Source organism: Calliphora vicina, chromosome 3, assembly GCF_958450345.1.
Source record: "Calliphora vicina chromosome 3, idCalVici1.1, whole genome shotgun sequence".
Taxonomy (NCBI): domain Eukaryota; kingdom Metazoa; phylum Arthropoda; class Insecta; order Diptera; family Calliphoridae; genus Calliphora; species Calliphora vicina.
In genome coordinates, this window is record NC_088782.1 from 126,168,914 (window position 1) to 126,185,004 (window position 16,091).

Genomic DNA, 16,091 nt, shown 5'->3' on the forward strand with positions numbered 1-16,091 from the left:
CTCAGACCCACTAATTAAGATATCAAGAATAAAAAATCACACGATTTGCAATCGGGTTGGTAAACAGGAGTTAAGAATCTCTTCCCTACAAAATTGTGACTCTTTAATTCTATTAAAAGGAAACAAAATGGACATGACAACATTGCTACTAGGGAGCTTTGAATGAAGACCCTCCAATTGGCACATCGCGAACAAAAAATCACTCGGTCTGCAATTAGGTTGGTAATCAGGAGTTACGAATCTCTTCCCTGCAAAATTGGTCTCAGAAACCATGATTGGAGCAAAACAATCACTAACGACTCTATAATACTATTAAAAGGAGACAAAATGGGCATGATAACATTGCTAATAGGAAGCTTTGAAAGCAGCTGATTAAAGCAGACCTACCAATTGGGACATCGCGAATAAAAACTCGTTCTGCAATCAGTTTGGTAATCTGGAGTTAGGAATATCTTCCCTACAAAATTGCTCTCAGAATCTATGACTGTTGCAAAACGATCACTAACGACTCTTTAATTCTATTAAAAGGAGACAATAGCCATGACTACATTGCAGACTCACCAATTGGGACATCGCGAAAAAAATCACACGGTCTGCAATCAGGTTGGTAATCAGGAGTTAGGAATCGTTTCCCTACACAATTGGTCTCAGAATCCATAACTGTTGCAAAACGATAACTAACTGCTCTTTAATTATATCAATAGGAAACAGCTGATTAACGCAGACCCACCAATTGGGACATCGCGAACAAAAAATCACTCGGTCTGCAATTAGGTTGGTAATCAGGAGTTAGGAATCTCTTCCCTACACAATTAGTCTCCGAATCCTTGACTGTTGCAAAACGATCACTAACTACTCTTTAATTATATCAATAGGAAACAAAATGGACATGATAACATTGCTACTATGGAGTTTTGAATGAAGCTAATTAAAGCAGACCTACCAATTGGGACATCGCGAACAAAAACTCGTTCTGCAATCAGTTTGGTAATCTGGAGTTAGGAATATCTTCCCTAAAAATTGATCTCAGAATCTATGACTGTTGCAAAACGATCACTAACGACTCTTTAATTATATTAAAAGGAGACAAAATAGTCATGACTACATTGCAGACTCACCAATTGGAACATCGCGAACAAAAAATCACACGGTCTGCAATCAGGAGTTAGGAATCTCTTCCCTACAAAATTGCTCTCAGAAGCCATGACAGTTGCAAAACGATCACTAATTACTCTTCAATTATATTAATAGGAAACAAAATGGGCATGATTACATTGCTACTAGGGAACTTTGAAAGCAGCTTATTAAAGCTGATTAAAGTTGACCAATTGGGACATCGCGAACAAAAACTCGTTCTGCAATCAGTTTGGTAATCTGGAGTTAGGAATCTCTTCCCTAAACAATTGGTCTCCGAATCCTTGACTGTTGCAATTACGATCACTAAGGACTCTTTCATTCTATTAAAAGGAGATGGGCAGGATAACATTGCTAATAGGGAGCTTTGAAAGAAGCTGATAAATGAATTTTGAAATCGCAATCAGGTTGGTAATCAGGAGTTAGGCATTTATCTCTTTCATAAATTGCTCTCAGAGCTGATGAAATCAACCGGTACGTATGATAAATAACAATTTATTTTTATACGTATGATTAATATTAATTAAATATTATTAATCATACGTAATATCTTATATCAAATTTAAAGATAAAATAAATTCTCAGATGATGATTTTTTAAATGGATTTGGAATGAATTTATATTTATGCATATTAACATAACAGCTTATATTAAGATTTTCAATTAAGATTACTAGCTATTTTAATTAAAAAAATAAAACTTAAACTTAATTTTTTAAAACAATAAAAATTGCATATAAAGTTACTTTATATTTCCCACCTGATAAAAAACCTTAATAATTTATAATAACAATAAAAATTCCTTATAAAGTACTAGATAATGCTCTTAAAATATTATATTAATATATTGCGGCACAGTACAAGTACATATGTATGTAGTTATTATAGAGAATAAAAATAAAACTCACCTGTTTTAAATATTAAGGATACATTAAAATGTTTTTTGTTGTTTTAGCTGCTTTCAAGCTGATTAAAATATTTATGCTGATATTGGTTTAAATTTGTTTGTTTAAATAAAACTTAAAAACAATTAAATTATGTACATTAAAACTGTTAAGTCTGCTAATTATTGCTGGTTTAAATTAATTTCTATTTTTTTTTTTTCATACAGCTTTTATTAATAATTTCACTATATTTTTTGTTGGGGGGATATTTTCTTCTTTTTTCTCTCCCAAATATTTGTTAGCGTAGTTAGTAGTTTATATATATAGATATTTTGCTGTTGTGTGTTTGTTATTATTATTTTAATTTGAGGTTTATTATAATAATTTTCTTTTTTTTACATTTTTTCATATTTCCTTATAATATTATTTTAACATTTTCATTTTGTTGGTTGTTTAATTTCAATTGCATAGTTGTTGAATGAACGGCTACAGCAATCAACAGAAATAATAATAAATTTTTGCGTTTTTTTTTCCTGGTTTTTCGTTAGTTTAACAGGAAACTCGTTCATGTTTTAGTACATAACTGTAATAAACAGACATGCATACAGTCAAAAATATACAAATGTATGAATATATAGAAATGTATGATTGTGTGTTTTTAGAGAGAGAGAGGGAAAACAAAATCGCATGCTTCCTTTTTAGTGCAAGCTTGTTAACTATTTCATATCCACATACAAACATTTTAATAAACTTACAACACTTCCTTCCCTCCCAGCATTTGAAAGAGCCTTTGGGACAAATCTAGAAGTTAAAAGGATGATGAGGATCGTTCATTGATCTTCCGTTTGTTATTTTATCTTCATTACTACCAGAAGTTGCTAGAATAAGCGTAGCAAAAAACACAAATAGGAAATTTCCCCCCCAAAAACCGAAAAGTTTTCATATAAAAAAATATAGAACAAATTTTAATTTACACCCCCCCCCCCCTCTCCAAGGTTTGACCTAGATCCTCGCCTGCTCAGGCTGAATATTTTTCTTCTAAAGGTAACTTTTCGTTACTACCAAATGCTATTGAGTTGATAGAACGAGAGGAAGCTCGATCAGTTGAATTATTAGTTTTGATCAATGATCAGTTCATGTAGTTTTTTGAATTTTTTAACTTGCCTTGGTTAATAATGCGGGAAGTTTTGCTTTACTTCTTTAATTTGCGAGAAATGGTCTGCGCGGTTCAGAAGTTAGGAAGACAAAGATCACCCAGGCCCAAGTTTGAAGACCCAGAATTGCAGGCATTACTCCACGAAGATTGTTGTAAAACTCAACAAGAGCTTGCAAAATCATTGGCAGCTACTCAAGCAGCAATTTCAAAACATTTTAAAGAAGCAGGATTTATTCAAAAGCAGGGCAATTTGGTACCATATGAATTGCAGCTGAGAGACCTTGAAATGCTGCTTGAACGCCATAAAAGAAAATCATTTTTGCACCGAATCGTTACTTGCGATCAAAAATGGTTCCATTACGATAACCCGAAGCTTAATAGATCATTTGTGAAGCCCGGCCAATCAGTCGAATCGACACCAAAGCCAAATATCCAGGGCGCTAAGGTAATGCTCTGTATTTGGTGGAAGCAAAAGGTTCCTATCTAGAAAGAGCTACTGAACTCTGACCAGACCATCACAGGGAACCGAATGCAACTGATTCGTTTTCAGCTAGCATTGACCGAAAAACGCCCAGAATATGCCCGGCCAACAACCGATTAACGAAACTGACACAAGGCAATAATAACAATCGATTCAATCCTTATGGCAACATCATACATGTATCCGAAGACCCGCTACTGCAGACCAATCATCTACTTAGCTGGAAAAACAACCGTTTAAACTGATACAAACAATAACAATGAATTTAATGGCAACATCGTACATGGAGACGCACGATACTCCAATAATTAGGAAGGACATTGCAATCTACATGGGAAATACTCGAAAAAAACACAACTACTTCAACAATTCGTATAAGATGGAGATGCTTTGAGGAAGCCAAATGCCCCCAAGTGGGGTAATGAAGAAAAAAATGCCCGGCCAACCAGCTGAATTGACACCAAAGCCAAATATCCATGGCGCTAAGGTAATTCTCTGTATTTGGTGGAAGCAAAAGAGTCCTATCTATTATGAGCTGCTGAAATCTAGCCAAAACCATCACAGGGAACCTGTACCGAACGAAGAATGCTCAGAATATGCGGCCAGACATGAAATCGTAATATTAAATCATGACAACGCTCCGCCACATGTTGCAATACCTGTTAAAAACTACTTAGATTGAAGTGGTTTGGAAGTTTTGCCTCAACCGCCTTATAGTCCAGACCTTACCCCGTCCAACTACCATTTGTTTCAATCGATGAGGAAAGCACTCTCTGGGATACGCTTCACTTTGCAACAGAGTATTCAATATTGACTTAATTCGTTCTTGGCCTCAAAAGATGAACAGTTCTTTTGGCTCGGAATCCATATGTTGCCAGAAAGATGTGCAAAGATCATAGCTAACAATGGCCATTACTTTGAATAATTAAAATTATCCGCCTCTATAAAACACACTTGATAACAGAAAAGATTGTAATTTGAAAGGAATTTCTGCTCCTCGAAATTATTTTTGACACTTTTGCTTAACTTCCAGCATTACTTTTAGAAGTCTCTTCTTCGACTCTTCTTTCATACATCCAGAAGAGTCGTATTCGTAACTTATAGTTAGTAAAAAGTATCATCTTATGTGTATCACACTATTGATACTACAGCAATCAGAAGACGATTTTATACGCAACGAATTTAAAAATTGCGAAACGTAACAAGGCAGAGACTTCTACAATATTAAATAGTAGTTTATAAAAAATTATAATTTGAGAGAAAATTCTGTTTCTCGGACTCAGTTTTAATACTTTTTCCTAGCTTCCAGAAGTAACATTTAGAAGGGTATAAACTGACGGCTCTTAAAGTGGTAATACGATCGGTGGAGGCTTCTTTATCGAGATCTATGGGACGAAATCCTACTTCAGGCGGAAATTACTGTCATAAAACGTACATCCAATTGGCTGAGGTATTATCGAATATCTGGAAATATCTTTATATTTACTGATAGCAAGGCTGCTGTTAATGGAATAGCGGATGTCTTCACTACACCTAGGTTAACCGAGGAATGCCGGGTATTCCTAAATGAGATAGCGAGACATTCTAGGATAACGCTTATAAGGGTCCCCGGACACGATGGCAATCAGGGCAATTGTATAGTAGAAGAATTGGCCAAAAGTGGTGAGGAGATGACTAAGCAGGCGATTGATCCCTTTTCTGGTATTTCCCTTGCAAAATGGAAAATATTTGTATGCGACTGCACAGAACAGGTGGACTAAAGAATCCACCTGTGTTATCGCGGTGTCGACCTGTCCCATATACCGGCAGAACGAATCTACTTAAGGAATTCCATAGTGAGCAAATAAGGCTAATTATTGCCTTTATTACAGCACACTACATAATAGGAACAAATGCTAGAAGATTTGGGCCTATGGTTTAACAATTACTGTAGAAGCTGTCGAAATGAAGAAGAGTAGAGAAATGTGTCCCAACTACTTTTCCAATGCACGGCTCTGACAAACTTGGAACGGCCTTCCACTCGCGTTTAGATGAGTTATCAAGGATGAACCTAAGACCCATCCACTCCTTCATCAGATAATCTGGTTGGATCACTTTGTAAACAAAGGATGAAGTTTAAATATCCTGCTGTTTACTTCTTGGGCATCACAATGGCATCAGTTTTGAATGGACCCAAGTGGCTGCCCATGCAACCTAACCTAACATTTAGAAGACACTTCATTGACTCTTCCAGAGGTGAAATAATGCGACTCTTCTTTGACTCATCCAGAAGAGTTGTATTCGTTATTTCTAAAATTCTCTAAAAAGTGTTTTCTTAGGTGTATGACTGTAGTTGAACACTTCTTTTCGACTAATACAGCGATCAGTTTACTGTTTACTTCTTGGATATCGTAATGGCATCAGTTTTGAATGGACCCAAGTGTTTGCCCATGGAACCTAACCTAACATTTAGAAGACACTTCATTGACTCTTCCAGAGGTAAAATAATGCGACTCTTCTTTGACTCATCCAGAAGAGTTGTATTCCTATCTTCTAGAAGTCACTAAAATGTATCCTCTTAGATGTATGACTGTAGTAGAACACTTTTTCACAACTAATACAGCGATCAGAAGACGATTTTATCTGCGACGAATTTAAACATTTTGACGTTACGTGTCAGAAACTTCTACGATAGATAATGCTGCTATGAACAGAAAACATTTTGACGTTACGTGTCAGAAACTTCTTCGATAGAAAATGCTGATATGAATAGAAAAATTTAGAGTTTGTTTATGTGTTTGTTAGGGAATTTTTATTTATTTGAGAAGAAATTCTCTTCCTCGGAATCATTTTTAATACTTTTTCGTAACTTCCAGACGTCACATTTAGAAGTCACTTCTTCGACTCTTCCAGAAGAGTCGTATTCGTAACTTATATACAGTAAAAATTATCCCCTTAAGAGTATGACTGCAGTTCCACACTTAAATCCGCCTAGTGTTAATACAATCCGCCTAGGAAAATATCAGAAGACGATATTTTCCACAACGAATTTAAACATTATCAAGTTATGAGGCAGGAAACTTATACGTTAGCAAAATGCTGGCAGCTGGAATTGTGTATGTATGTTTAAACTTTTACGAGTATGTCGAAATTGGCATGTGTAGCCAGAAAATGCAACATGCAGAGGCATGAAATTTAATAGAAAAAAAACACACATCCACAAAAATAAACTTACATTATAATTTTATATGTTTTTCAGACAATTATAAATAGAAAACCCGTAATGTAGTAGCATACACGTTATATTTTTCCCTTATTAAACTCAAACACATACATTTACTAACTTCTACATATTCCTACACTCACTTCCCAGCAGTTTTGGGTGACTGTCCTGAACTAGTGATTTTAGCTAGCATTTAGGGTAACCACTAGAGTTACATAAATAGCTACGAGACTAGTTACATAGGCTCAGTTAACCAGCCCAGCAGGAAAAAGATGCAGTAAAGAGGCCTTATTTTGCAGACACAAGGATACCCAGGCGCATTGCAAAATCAATTTTACCCAGCGTGTCATTGGCAGCCAAGGTCTTGCATACTCGCTTCTGTTAGAGCGCTGATTAATAGCCCAGCACACTATCGACTAATCTATCAGGGCACACAAGGAAAGCAGAACCTTCCGCGTAATGCCTCGCCTATATAGGAACCTCAATGAAGGTCTACTGAGAGAGATAGTCCAATAACCGATTGCTTGTAAACAAACCCTCCTCCGTCTACTCTCCAATGGATTAAAACAATGGGTAAAACAATTATTACATTTATACATTGAAGTGACTTCCTTCTAGATTACTTAGAGCCACTTAAGTGACAATTGGCCTCACGCTAGATTACCTGGGATATATAAAGTAACCAATTGAATTCTATTTGCCCTACAAATAGCACTAACATTCTCTCCCTATACATTGACTGCTAGCAAAACTACTGGGTTATTTTTACGTTTTTTTTTTTTTTTTGACTTCCTTCCATTTTAACCAACGAAAGAGAGAGATATGTTTCCTTATTTCATTTACATTGAATCAAAAAACAATTTTTTATTGTCGTTGTGTGTAATTTTTTGTTCATTTCTTTTGATTCCGTTTTAATGTTTTTTTTTATACAATTTATTTGGAGACTTTGACAACGTGTATTCCTTACTAGATTATTAGTAGTTGTTGTAAAACATGTAAAAGTAGTAAAATGTATGTATGTGAGTGTGTGTGTGTGTACAACAACAATTATTATTATAATAATACAAAACAAAATGTTACGTGGTAAATTTAAGCAATGGTTAGGTCTGCTTTTAGGGGAACTTTTTTGAGGTAAGAGCATGAAAAGTCAGAGAGAGAGAGAGGGGAAGAAAGAAAAAGAAAGTATGTAAAAAGCAACAAGACTGGAATTTATTATTTTATTTTTCTTAGTTTTGCTTAATATTTGGGGTTTTTAAAGGAATTTCAGCATTCTTTTAAAATAATCAAGAATATTTAAAGAAAAACTTGTCATTTAGATTATTGGTTTTGTTTAAAGGGGTTTTTAAATACTTGAAGGAGGGAAATTTGTTTGCAAAATAATGAAATTAATTGTAAGATGATAAGGTTTACTTTATCTTTTGAAATAGTCTAATACTGCAATCGATATATCATATTTGACATCAGTAGCGTTTAAAAGTTTGTAAATTCAAGAAGTAAATCATAAACATGATTGGCAAAAATTAACTTCGCAAATTTGAATAACAGAGACGTTCTTTTATAAGACCGCAACCTTTATTTGGCATAGCCCGAGATTATTTTGTATTGAAATAGCTAACTGGATTCTCTGGAGCATCGTCGCAATGTGGATTGTGTTTCACTGTTCTATCGTTACTACAATGGAATGTGTTCTGATGAAATTAGGGAACTTGTTCCCGATACCCCTAGTTTTTCACGATATGCGCGTTCATCAGCGGGGGCTCATCCATTCGTGGTCGATTGGTCAGTGGATCGCACAAAATACTACAGAGAAAATTCGTTCCGTCCATATGTGGAATAAGCTTCCCGTCGAAGTATTTCCTGTCCCTTTCAATGTAGGCAAATTCAAATCAAATATCCACAAACTCTACTCCCTCTATCCTCCTACCCATAACCAATTTTCCTAGTTCCAAAACAATGCATTGCATGAGTAGGGGTCATCCCTTGAGTGCTGGTCCAAGCAAAAAAATTACAAAAAAAAATTACAACCAGCAACTCTCTCAAGCTTATCTAGAAATCTAGTAATTAGCCATTTAAATCTTTTAAATCATTCCTACTAGAGTTCTGAGACTACGCCTATTCAATCCAATTAGTGTTTTGGTTGCCTTTTCATCCAGTTTTCTCCAAAAGGCTTTGGATACTTGACAATCCGTCCTGCTATTCCAGGATTGGTTGGTGGAGTCACGGAATCTTTCAAATATTAGCCTGTAGTAGTGACACATAAGAAGTCTTACTCCCAGGTCTCTAACACTATGGTCCACTGAACTGAACCATGTCTGGCCAGTTCATCTGCTACCTGTATGTTACTATGCCCTGGTTCCCAACAAAATCAACACTCTTCAAGAGCTCTGCAGTCTGTCAATATGCTAGAATGTATTACATGACAGAGCCTTAAGTGTAACTTGTCTGCCTACATAAATTGTCACTACAGACCCTTCCGTGGCTTTCCAGATCGCGAAGATCCCCGGCTGGAAGACGTTGCATTCGTCATATAGTCTGTTGTCGACGATATAAACCCCGTCACCTGTACCAGAGTCTATCTTGGATCCATTGGCGAAAACTGAACCCCCTTCGAACAGTTGATCGGATCCAATCCATTCATCCCTTATGGGGAACTCTATTGGGGGTAAGACCCCAAAGTTAAAGGTCCCGACCCTAAGATCCCACAGTCCCGTGGTAATATTATCCTGACCGATAAGTTCTGCATGGTTGGTTTTACTAACGAGGATTCAAATAGAAGAAGGAAATTCAGAGAAAGTCATCAATTGAACCAATTTTGAGTGACCAAAGTCTGAAAACAACGATAACAGTATCAATCAGAAGTTTCCAGGCATGAATTCTCTGCGGAAGAAGACCAATTTTACTTTTACGAAATCCTTATTTTTACAAATGGATCAACTACTCTCGAAATACATTTTGTTACGAAATTCCATTATCAATTTGAATTTAACGGTCTGTAACTAATCGAGTTAATTGCTGGAAATCAAGTTATCGCCAAATCCGTAGCGCCATCCTGTTGAAGCCACATCTCGCACGGATCTATGTCATCTACATTTTCAAACAAAAAATCAGTGATCATGATGTGGTAACCATCTCCATCGAACATAACGCGATCTGCGGCTTCATTTTTAAGAAATAAGATTCGATGATGCCAACACTGTATAGACCGCACCAAACGGTGAATTTTTCTGGATGTAATGGAGTTTGTAGGGTCTGTTAGGGATTGATCTCACTCAATATGCGGCAATTTTGTTTATTAACAAACCCTTTAAGCCCCAAAATTAGCATCTATAAGTTGCGTGTATCTATGACTGATTTTCAAAGTAAATTTGGATAATTTGGTGAATGTGTTCCATCGGTTTCAATGTGCGAGACATTTTTTGTGCATTTCAGAAGTGGTGATTTTGATATGGAAGACAAAGATCCCCCAGGAAAGCCAAACAAGTTGGAAGATCAAGAATTTGTGACATTAGGTTAGGTTATAAAGGCAGCTAGTTATCAACCAGCTCACTTGGGTCCATAAGATTGGTCCCTTTGTGTTACCCTAGGGATCTTGCTCAGGACCTCAAGAGGTCCTTCACATGTCAGAACTGGGTTCAATGCCGAACCAACCTGACGCACGAATGAACGAATCCATCCTCCTGACATCCAGAGTAGATAGTTCCGCTAGGCCGTGCAAAAATGGACTACCTATTATCGCAGTCCGCACCCCTGCTAGGGCAGGGCAAAGACAGAGGAGATGTTCAATCCAACCAGCCGAATCGACAACAAAGCCAAATATCCATGACGCAAAGGTAATTCTCTGTATTTGGTGTAATCAAAAGGGTCCATTCTCTTATTAGCTGCTGAAATCTGACCAGACCATCACAGGCAACCTGTACAGAACGTAACTGGTTCGTTTGAAGCAAGAATTGGCGAAATATATGGCCAGCCGTGAAACCGTGATACAATACCTGTTAAAAACTATTTAGAATGAAGTGGTTGGGATGTTTTGCTTCACAAGCCTTATAGTCCAGACCTTGCCCCGTCCAACTGCTATTTGTTTCAATTGATGTAGAACGCTCTCTCAGGGATATGCTTCACTTTGGAACAGAGTATCCGATATTGGCTTGATTCGTTCTTGGCCTCAAAAGATGAACAGTTCTTTTGGCTCGTAATCCATATGTTGCCAGAAATATGTCAAAAAGTTACAGCTAACAATGGGCGATACTTTGTTGGTGGGGATGTTTTGCCTCACACGCCTTATAGTCCAGACCTTACCCCGTCCAACTATTATTTGTTTCGATTGATGTAGAATGCTCTCTCTGAGATACACTTCACTTTGGAACAGAGTACATATCCGTAATTAGCTTGATTCGTTCTTGGCTTCAAAAGATGAGCATTTGTTTTGGCTCGTAAACCATATGTTGCCAGGAAGATGGGAAAAGGTCATAGCTAACAATGGATAAGACTATAAACAAATTTATAGTGTACGAATGTTTCAAAATAAAACTAAAAAATTTTAAAAAAAATCGCAATTTTTAAGTCATACACCCAACAACAAAACCAATAAGCCAAGAATGAGCCTCAAAGCTAAACACAATTTTGTGAAAAAAAACTGTTATGATTTGCCAGAGTATACTGATCATAAATGTCAAAAAGTTAGCGTAGTATGACAGTTCGTTTTACAGTTAACCCTTTCGTAAGTTCTATGGGGCTTAAAAAACACCCTTTTTAATAAAAATAGAAATGTTTCGTATTGTATTTCAGCTATTTTTAGACTCAATTCAACAAATAGAGCAATTTGATAAGAAAGCTATCATTGGGTATTTGTTTAAAACAATTTTAAGAATTAATATTTTTTTTTTTTTTTTTTTTTTTTTGGATAAAAATTTTGTATTTAAGTTACACTTATCTATCTATCTAAATTATTTGCAGGACTTGATAATAATGATTTCAATTTTGTTCACCTTCTGTTTATTATTATTTTTATTTAACTAAAACTAAAACAGTTTCAAAATCTTTTCTTTTTTATTCCCAGTTGGTTGGAAATTTTCTTTTCTTTCATTTTAATTTTTATTTTATTAACATTCGTTTCGTACTATATTCGTTTATTATTTCTTATTTGCTTACACACTTAGCACATGTTTTATTATGGCCTGTTCTTTGCTAACTGTTTGCATTTTAAATTTCCCTTGTTAAATTGTGATACATTTTTTGTTATTTTTTTTTTTTTTGTCTTTCTTCTTTTCCTTTGTTTCTTTTCTATGTCACCCCCGTCAAAACTAAGTTTTAATGCTGCTTTTTTTTTGTCATTGTACATTGTTTCTCTACTACTATTAAATGCTGCTGTGTATGATTATTGTTGTCATTTTTGCGTACAAGAGAAAGACACAAACGAAATAAACTAAACTAACGGTTTAAAGATGACACCACCAACATCACCACCACCATTTTATTGTTATCCTTTTTGTTTAATACCACACACACACTAGACAACGAGCAGCAGTTAAATTGTGACTGACAGCAATACACAACAACTAAAAGCTAAAAGATACATAAAGAGAGTGAGCAAGACATTGAGAGAGTGAGGGAGGGAGGGTGTAAAACTGTATAGAAACTAGTTGGCTAAAGAGCAGAGCAAAGTAAAATAGCAAAAAACCTTAGTTGCTTAAAATGGTAGTAATTGTGGGTGGTAAATTCCTTTTTCGGAGTAAATTAATGCTTTTGCTGTGTTGTGTCTGGTTTTTAAAGCTTTTTAGTTTTATCATTTATGTTTTTCTTTGGTTTTAACACATTCCAAGTGGTGGTGGTGGTGTATTTGTTGTTTCTCTGTCTTGCTACTCGCTTGTATTGTTGTATTTTAGTATGCTCTCGATGTAAACGTTGGATTTTTTTCAAGTTTTTCTTTTTTGTCATTTTTGGTTCGTAATTTAACCTTCTGCCCTACTCTTAAGGAATGCGTCATCGATAAGTAAATGTTTTCCCCCAAAACATATACATTAAATGAATATCTAAATTAAATTTTTTTTATATTTCTAATAACTTAACTTAAAAATAAAGAATTCTTTATAAAACATAATATTTTAGGAATTTTTAAAACCCTTAAATTTATTAAAAAAATTTAGTTAAATAATAATTGTTGTTGTTATTGTTATTGTTGTTATTTTAATATTATTTAGTACACACACTGTCTGTCAAGGTTATTTCCTGTTATTTGCCAATGAAATTTTACAAAATTATCAAAATTTTTTATCCAAGAAAACTTAGTTTATCTAATAAATAAAATTATTTGTATTTAAAACCTTTAAAAAGTCATTACTATCATTTCAAAATTTATCTCAGTTTGCTTGCTTCTTTTTTATGCCTTCAATTTTAATAAACTAATATAAATTATTTTTAAAAACCTTATTTTTATATTTTAATAACTTTTTCATTTCTTTTTTTTCAATATTCCATGACTTTTTCTTTAGTCTTCTTTCTGCCTTAAATTTTTCACATTTTCCCCGAGCTGTCAGTATTGTATACTATGTATCTATATGTATTTCCACCAAAAAAAAAAAAGAAAAAAAAGGCTTAATATTGAGTCGACAAATAAAATTACAAATTCACATTTTTTTTCTTTAGCCTTGTTCATTAAAAAATATATTAATTCCTTTTCCAGCACTTATTATATTTTATTAACCTTTTTTTTTACTTTTATGTATAAAATTCTTTAATTTTCCACTTTTTATATTCTGCCATTTTTTCTAAATTTATTTTCCACACTTTTATAATTTTCTTTTTTTTTCACTGTTTGATTAACAAGCAAATTTACCGTTTTGGTATTTTCTTGTGTGTTTTTTCTTTTTTGGTTACAAATTTCAAGTCCTTACGTTAAGGCTCCACGTCTCCAACTACTTGCACAAATGTTAGCAATGTAAAGAAATCTGAATTCGTATACCGAAAGCTTTTTTTTCGTTTTTGAGTTCGGAGTGTGTTGTTGTTGTTTTTTTCTAACGAAGACACGTTTTTATGTTGGCTGCTGAGAGTTTGTGTGCTTGTGTAAGTATCAGACAGTTAATTGAGTGAGAATTAATAGAGTAAATTGCTGTGAGACAAAGTAGAGATGTAATTGTTAAAGCTGTTGAGAGAGCAAAGTGAAAATTGAGTTTTACAGTTACAATTAATACAGAAAGTACACTGACAGAAAAAAAACCACTGTCTTAGTGATAGTATGGAAAATCTCGACTTAAATAGTAAATAATTATTTAGTACAGGCCTGATAGTTTGGCAAATTGTAAACCAATATTCAGGCAAAAAAATATCCAATGAAGAATGTGAAGAATTTTAAGCCAAATAAAACTTACGAACGGGTTAACTGCCATACTGCGCTCACTTTTGACATTTATGATCAGTATACTCTGGCAAATCATCATGAATAGTTCGATGCTTGAACAACGCTACCAAATTATCCAAATTTACTTTGAAAATCAGTCATGGATTCGCGCAACTTATAGACTACTGTTTTATTAGACTCCATTAGATCCTGAAAAATGCATCGTTTGGTGCTGTTTACATTTTGGTGGCATCATCGGACCTTATTTCTTCAAAAATGAAGCCGCAACTCGCGTTGCGATCAATGGAGATGGTTACCGCACTATGATCAATGATTTTTTGGTTTGAAAATATGGATGTCATTGATCCGGGCGAAAAAAGGTTTCAACAGGATGGCGCTACATGCCATACGGTGACCGCAACCATAGATTTATTGAAAACAAAATTTGGCGATAACTTGATTTCGAAAAATGGACCTGTCAATTGGCATCCATGATCGTGCGATATGGCATCTCTCCCTTGGGGGCCAACAAAGTAATTATGGATACTTTGACAGACCCACAGACTCCATTACATCCACAGAAATGCACAGTTTAGTGCAGTTTACACGCTAGTGGCATCATCGGACCTTATTTCTTCAAAAATGTAGCCGGAGCTCGAGTTACGGTCAATAGATATCGCTACCGCACCACGATCAATGATTTTTTGCTTGAAAATATGGATGACATTGATCCGGGTGAAATGAGGTTTCAACGTTCTATACGGCAACCGCAACCATTGATTTATTGAAAACAAAATTTGGCGACAACTTGATTTCGAGAAATGGGCCTGTTAGTTGGCCTCATGAAGTCACTGGTTTATACCAACAAAGTATATTTGGATACTTCGATCAGGACTTGTTAGTGCACAAAATTGCGGCATATGTAGTGTAACCAGTCCACAACAGACCCTACAGACGCCATTACATCCAGAAAAACGCACCGTTTGGTGCAGTTTACATGCTGGTGGCAAAAATGTAGCCGGAGCTCGCGTTAATGTCAATGGAAATCGTTACCGCACCATGATCAATGATTTTTTGTTTGAAAATATAGATGACATTGATCCAGACGAGATGAGATTTCAACAGGCGACCACAAACATAGATTTATTGAAAACAAAATTTGGCGATAATTTGATTTCGAGAAATGGGCCTGTTAGTTGGCCTCCAAGTTAGTGCGATTTGACACTTCTCAATTATTTCCTGTGGGGCTACGTGAAATTACTGGCTTATGCTAATAAACCAGCAACAATTACGCCTTGGAGGCAAAGCAATGCTTGAAAAAGTGGAACAAAATTGGACATCCAGAATGCACTTCGTCAAGAACAGCCATTTTCAAATATTAATGCCATGTATTAGTCTATCGAATAAAAAATGTTTGATTAAAATTTCAGGTTCTATGGAGCCAAAAAAAGCATCCTTTAGATAACGGAATTGATAAAGCCGTCAACTTTCCGAAAGCTAAAAAATAAATTTTTATTTTTAATTTAGAAAGAATTTTGTATTAATGTTTTTAAAAATTAGTTTACTGTTATTTATCATCACTTTTCTTTTAATTTTTCACAGTGTACTCTTCCACCCTCACTCAATTATACAGAATTCCTATTCTAACAGTGCTCTGTAACATAACTTAACAGTTAAATGTTAATATCATTACATTTCTTACAAAAACCAATAGCTTTTCAACACTGCTTTTCTGTTCTCTCTAAAAAACCTCAACAAAACGGACCAAGAAATAAACGTGTATGTAGTAATAACGGTTTTAATGCGCTTAAAATAACATGATTTATGAATCTGTCAAAAACTGACAACAACCACAAAACAAAATGTGACTGACTCAAATGGTGTCAGTGTAAATTTTGTTTA

The 16,091-nt window shown here is 34.9% G+C and overlaps 1 protein-coding gene across 1 annotated transcript in view; it reads right to left on the bottom strand.

Annotated features, from left to right (window-relative positions):
• Nucleotides 1-2,191, bottom strand: part of dysc (dyschronic) — a 126,410-nt gene extending 124,219 nt beyond the window's left edge. Inside the window, exon 1 of the mRNA XM_065503513.1 lies at nt 2,042-2,191. The gene's annotated coding sequence lies outside the window, so the exon portion shown is untranslated. The remainder of the gene's footprint in view (nt 1-2,041) is intronic.
• Nucleotides 2,192-16,091: the final 13,900 nt, after the last annotated feature.